Here is a 6,000-nt window from a genome sequence, read left to right as displayed (position 1 = left end):
GACGTCCTCCGGTGTCATCCTGTCGGGACAAACCAGCCTGGGACGCCAACAGTCCTGTCACCTAGACCCCATGGTCTTTGGGACTGACTGGGGAGCATTCCCAGCGCCTGGGAGGCACCACAAGGCCACGGGGTGGGAGCTTTCGTGGAAAGAACCACCAGTCCGACCAGCTTCACCAGTTCAAAGAAACCCGAGACCACGCGTCTTTCCCAGCCACCCCTCTTCATACTGAATGAGGAAGTTTGGGAGAGACGCGAAAAGCCCGTGTTACAGGCGTCCATGCGGACTGCAGTCTTCGGCGTGGGTGCCCGTTCCGATGCAGGCCTCTCTGCTCAGGCCCACCGGCCCAGACACTGCTCTCCGAGTAGCCGCCCTTAAGGAAAGTCGGCCCCCGCCCAACGGCACAGAAAGCACGACAAGGGGGGTGGTCGGTCTTACTCTCTTTTCTCCAAGCTCCTCGTCACAGCCTTCCCCAGAGGCAGCCCTGGTGCGGACCAGGCCCCGGGGATCCCACGTACCCCGACCCCACCCCGTGAGAAGGGCTCCGCCTGAGGTCCCGAAAGTGGCAGAGCTGGGCGAGGGGCAGTCCAGGAACAGCGTCCTTCCTGGGGAACCGCGCACAGAGGATGCAAACCCCACAGAGGCCTTTTCCCGGCCCCCCCCCCCCCCCCGTCCACCGCGCCCGAGCGCGGGCCGGGCCCCCGGGCGCCGGGAGCCCCCAGGCCGATTCCAGAGGCGCAGCCGGAACCCTGTTCGCAGCGCGGCGCCGCCCTCCGGGACGCGGCTGTGTAACCCCGTGCTGTCTCCGGAATCGCTGCCCCGCCGGACACCGACGGGCAGCCTCGCCGACCGTCCACGAACAGCTGTCCGCCCGGCCAGCACAGGCCTCCCGTCGCTTCCGCTGCCCTATTCAGGGCCCTAGACTACACTTCCCAGGCCGCTCCGCGCGCGCTTGCAGATGTCGCGAGAACCCCGGCCTGGCACCTACATGGCGGGGGCGGGCTCTCGCGTGGATCGCCGGGAGGTGTAGTTTTGGGCTGGGAGCCACGCTCCCTGGTACCCAGGCTCGGGCTGCAGAGAGACTACAAGTCCCAGGGAGCGCAGCGCGACCGCCTGGAGGGCGGGGGGTACGAAAGAGGAACCCGAAGGGCGCGGGGGTGAGTGAGGGGCCGGGGGCGGGCGCGCGGGGAGAGGGCGGGGGGCTACCCTCGGGGTGCGGACCCCGGGCCGGGCGGTAATGGCGGGGCGGGGCGGAGGGCGCGGGGTCCGGCCGCCCTGCTCCTCCGCGCCCCCCGCCGCCCCGGCCGCGCGGGAGGGCCCGCAGGTGGATATCGCCCCCACAGTGTCCAGTGTGGTCCAGCAGGGTCTGTGTGCGTCGTCACCAGGACGATTTAATTGACGCTTTAGTTTCGGTTTAATTGAGACCGGGGTTCGGACGCGCGTATCACAGCGTTTCAAGGAGCAGCGTTCGAGCCAACGCAGCTCCTCGGTGCCCGAGCGCCAGGGTGGCCCTTTTGTCCTGTTTCCCGGGCCCCTGCGGGGCCGGGGGCAGAGCTGGGCCCCGTGCTTCTCTGCTCCTCCCCGCGCCTCCGCAGCAGGCTGTGTTAGCCAGAGTCTGAACGGCCACGGTGATCTCAGGAGCTCCTAGAAGGAAATCAAACCTGGGTTTTCCGGAAAGTTTCTCTTCCTGGCTCACGCTCACCCCACCTGGCCCTGGGCGCTCCTCCCAAAGGCGCAGCAGCCGCGGCTCGAGGGTGCTCAGCCCCGCACCCCTAGGGCGCCGCCCGCCCCTCCCTGCATCGCCCTGTGCCTCGAGGTAAGCTGTGACTTGTCGCGTAATTCACTTGAAGAACGACCTCTGGTCACCACAGCACTGGGAATCCCGCGTCCCCAAGGCCAAGGACCCCCCCAGGTGGGCTCCAAGGGTCCAACCGGCAGCTCCGTCTCGGGGCTTTTGAGGCCCCCGAGCCGTAAGTGTCAGCAGCCGGGAGTGTGTCCTTTACGTCGGTCAGATCGTTCACTGCGCTGATCTTCCTTGAGCGTGGGGGGATTTTCAGAATGGGAAGCAGCAGAATGAGAAGGTCCGCGGTTCTCATATTGCCCGTTGGCGCCCTTTGCTCGCCGAGAGGCTGACTGGAGGTACCCGCACGGAGGCTCTGGAGATGCCGCGGGCCCTCCTGCGTTGTGCTCGACGGTGGGAGAAGGAAAGGGCAGCACACGTGAACTGTGAAGTTGGTGACCACCTGCCCCTCACCCCTCTCCAGCCACAGCTGCCCGCAAGGCTGGAAGATCGCGTCCGCCCCCTGCCGTGGTCACCCGGGCAGGGCCTCCTGTCGGAGAGCTGTTTATGTGGTTTTCTGGCCCAGCACCCAACAGCTATTGAGGGACCTGAATAATTCCACCCCCAGCCCCCCGCCGTTACCTGACGTGTTACTTGTTCAGAATCACAGTGACTTCTTTGAAACCAGTGCTTCTAAGGATAAATGAGAGTCATGAAAGAACACATGGTACAATTTAAATTCTCACCAAACTTTTCATTACCTTGTAGAAATTTTTGGACCCAATTCCTTAGATTTTTGGCTCCAAGAAGATTTTCAAAATAGAAAATGAATTGCATTTATTCAGTTCGTGATTACATGTAATCCACATAAGTGAAGTGCATAGGTTCAATTTGCCCAGTTTTGGCAAATGTATAGCTGTGTAACTTGCACACTGGCATGATAGAGCACATTTCTGTCATCCCTAAAGGTTCCCTCATGTTGTGTCCCCCGAATCCTTGTGTCGAAGCCCCAGCGTGATGTTGTCTGCAGGTGGGGCCTTGGGGAGGTGATCAGGGTGAGGGGGGCCCATGAGGGGATCGGTGCCCTGATAACAAGAGGAAGACAGAGACCCCCCTCCCTGCTCACACACCAGGCAAGGCCAGGAGGACCGCGAGAAGGCGGCCGTCTGCAGGCCGGGAAGGGCCCTCACCAGAGACCGGATCTGCTGGCTCCTGGACCTTGGGCCTCCCCGCCCCGGTTCTGTGAGGAACAGTGTCTGTCTAAGCTGCCCTGGGCTGACTGAGACCTCGTAAGCCTTCCCAGCCCTGCCCCCCAGGAGCCGGCATAGTTCTGATTTCTGCCACGTTCCTTCATGGTGCTGTGTTAGACTCCATGGTCTGTGGAGCTCCCTGGCTGTCTCCAGCGCAATGCCTGACCTGGGACGGCACTTGGGTGCGTTCCTGGCATTGTCTTGGGTGATGGGGTCATGCACATTCTTGCACTTGTGTTCTGTGGGCGTGAGACTGCCATGTGAGGCCTGGTGGGCAGGGCGGTGTTCAGTAGTGTCTTCCATCTGCATCTCCTTGAGCAGTGATGCTGGGCATGCGTCCGTCTGCGACACCCGCTCGAAGCATCTGATCAAGTTTTTTGCCTTTTTTAATTTTTAAAAATTTTTAAATATTTATTTTTTAAATTTATTTTTGGCTGTGTCTCAGTTGCGGCACATGGGATCTTCCTTGCAGCATGCGGGATCCTCTGCTGTGGCACGTGGGCTTCTCTCTAGTTGTGGCACGCAGGCTCCATGGCACATGGGCTCTGTAGTTGCAGCACACGGGCTTTCTAGTTGTGGTCCATGTGCTCAGTAGTTGCCCCGCACCATGTGGGATCTTAGTTTCCCGACCAGGGATCAAACCCTCTTCCCATGCATTGGAAGGTGAATTCTTAACCACTGGACCACCAGGAAAGCACCCTGCCCTTTTAAAAATTATCAAGTTGTAGAGACTTCCCTGGTGGCACAGTGGTAAAGAACCCGCCTGCCAGTGCAGGGGACATGGGTTTGATCCCTGGTCTGGGAAGATCCCACATGCCGCGGAGCAGCTAAGACCATGTGCCACAACTACTGAGCCTGCGTGCCATAACTACTGAAGCCCACGAGCCTAGAGCCCGTGCTCCTCAAGAGAAGCCACCACAATGAGAAGCCCGCACACCACAACGAAGAGTAGCCCCCGCTCGTCGCAACTAGAGAAAGCCCACGCGCAGCAACGAAGACCCAATGCAGCCAAAAATAAATGAATAAAACAAAATTATAAAAATTATCAAGTTGTAATTTCCTCTAGGTCTTCTGGATACAAGCCATGTCAGATATATATATATATACGTATATATAGAGAGAGAGAGTATTACCTCCCATTGTTTGACTTGCCTATTCGCATTATTAATAGCGTCTTTTTAAAATTAAACTCTTTTGGAGTGGTTTTAGGTTAACAGAAAGATGCAGACCGAGGCACACTGTGGAAACTAGTACACGACGGTGCTCCGTTACTGTTCCCCACGCTCCAGGCTGCAGGTCACGCGCTGCCCCAGGGTCCTCGTTCTGCCCGGGGTCCCATCTGGGAGGCTACTTTTTCGTGACCTTGACGGTTTTGGGGAGGACCACTCAGGTGTTTTGTAGCGTGTCCCTGATTTGGGCTTTGTCTGCTGTGTTTTCTTCTGGTTAGACAGGGGTTGTGGTTTATGGAAAGAAGACCCCAGAGGTGAGGTGGCGCTCTCGTGACATCACATCAGGGCACCTGACGTCCGCACGACATCACGGGGGCTGTCGGCCTGGTCACCTGGCTCAGGGGGGATCTGCCAAGGAGTGTCACTCCTTGTCCTGTCCTCCCGTCTCTCTGGCAGCCACTCAGAGGGGCGGCCCACCCTCCCGGGGGTGGGAGCGAAGCTCTGGGGAAGACCCACCGTGTGGTCTGGACTCCCGTAAGGAGGATGGACGCGTGGGTGTCGTCTGCACTTTGGTGGGGACGCAGCTCCACGCTGTCGGTTTGGCTGCCCACCTCGTTCCAGCCTTGGCCGCCAGGACCTTGTCGTTGCCCACCCCTCCCACCCCCCGCCCCTTGTGAGCGCTTCCTTCCTTTCTTGCACTGCCAGCCACGCCAGCTTCCCTTCATCTTGTTGTGTTCCCGCCTCAGCCCTAGAATCACCCAGTTCTCTGGGGAGCGCTGGTTCGTTTCATGGGAGAGTGGGGTTTAGAAACGAGGACCTGGCAGCAGGTGTGGGCGTTGCTGCTGGGGTGTCCTTGCCTGTAGTCCTCTTAGCAGATAGGTAACTATGTATCTGTTCACCTGTGTGTCTGTAACCTGTAGTCTGTTAGAAAAGTGCTTATATGTAACCTTCTCACTGCCATCACCATCATTTTCTTATTTGTCCCACCCCAGTGTACGTAGAAAGCAGTTTCAGAATTGTTCTCCCATATACCTCCCCACTCTGAGAAACAAATTTATCACCTTGAGTGCCGTGTTTATATTTGGTTTCTTCTTATCGTTGGTCTTACAGTTCCTAGTCAAAACACTGTCTTCCTGTCCCCTTCAGTGTGTTGGTGTCACACGTTGATACAGTTAGAGTCAGTGGTCACAGTCTGCTTTCCATCCTGCCATCCCTGGCATTCTGGTGGGTGGTGCTGATTTGTTTGCTTGTATTAAGTCTGCTCTCTGTGATATATCGTTCTATGGATTTTGGCAAATGCATGGAGTTTATATCCACCATAATGGTGTATTTTCATGAGCAGAAGTTTTTAATATTGATGAAGTTTAGTTTATCAATTGTGTTTCTTTTTTGGTTCATGCTTTCTGTGTCCTATTTAAAAGTCTTTGCCTAACCAAAAGCCCCTAAGATGTCTCTTGTAGTTGCTTGTAGAAGGTTTATAGATGCAGTTTTGTGTTTAGCTCCGTGAGCCGTCTCTAATTAATTTTTCATGTGATGTGAGTCTAGTAGTTTCACTTTTTATTCCATGTAAGTAACCAGCTGTCCCAGCACCATTTCTTGAAAAAAACTTTCTTTTCTCCATTGAATTGCTTTGGCATCTTATCAAAAATCATTTGACTGTGTTTGTGAGGATCTATTTCTGGGTTCTCTATTCTGTTACATTGGTCTATCTGTTCATCAATCCACACTGTCTTGTGACTTTATAATAAGTCTTCAGGTACGGCAGTGTAAGTCCTCCATGCTTCTGCTTTTATTCTTTTTA

The 6,000-nt window shown here is 56.4% G+C and overlaps 1 protein-coding gene across 7 annotated transcripts in view; it reads left to right on the top strand.

The window, feature by feature from the left end:
• The first annotated feature begins 1,125 nt into the window (after positions 1-1,125).
• Positions 1,126-6,000, top strand: part of C1H1orf159 (chromosome 1 C1orf159 homolog) — a 28,675-nt gene continuing 23,800 nt past the window's right edge. For 6 of the 7 annotated variants that reach the window (XR_011246462.1, XR_011246459.1, XM_069540680.1 and 3 more), the window contains exon 1: positions 1,126-1,157. The gene's annotated coding sequence lies outside the window, so the exon portion shown is untranslated. Of the gene's footprint in view, positions 1,158-1,233; positions 1,817-6,000 lie in introns of those variants that run through there. The other variant, XR_011246460.1, reaches the window with a different exon arrangement.

Source organism: Delphinus delphis, chromosome 1, assembly GCF_949987515.2.
Source record: "Delphinus delphis chromosome 1, mDelDel1.2, whole genome shotgun sequence".
Classification (NCBI taxonomy): domain Eukaryota; kingdom Metazoa; phylum Chordata; class Mammalia; order Artiodactyla; family Delphinidae; genus Delphinus; species Delphinus delphis.
This window is presented reverse-complemented; position numbering and strand designations above follow the sequence as displayed.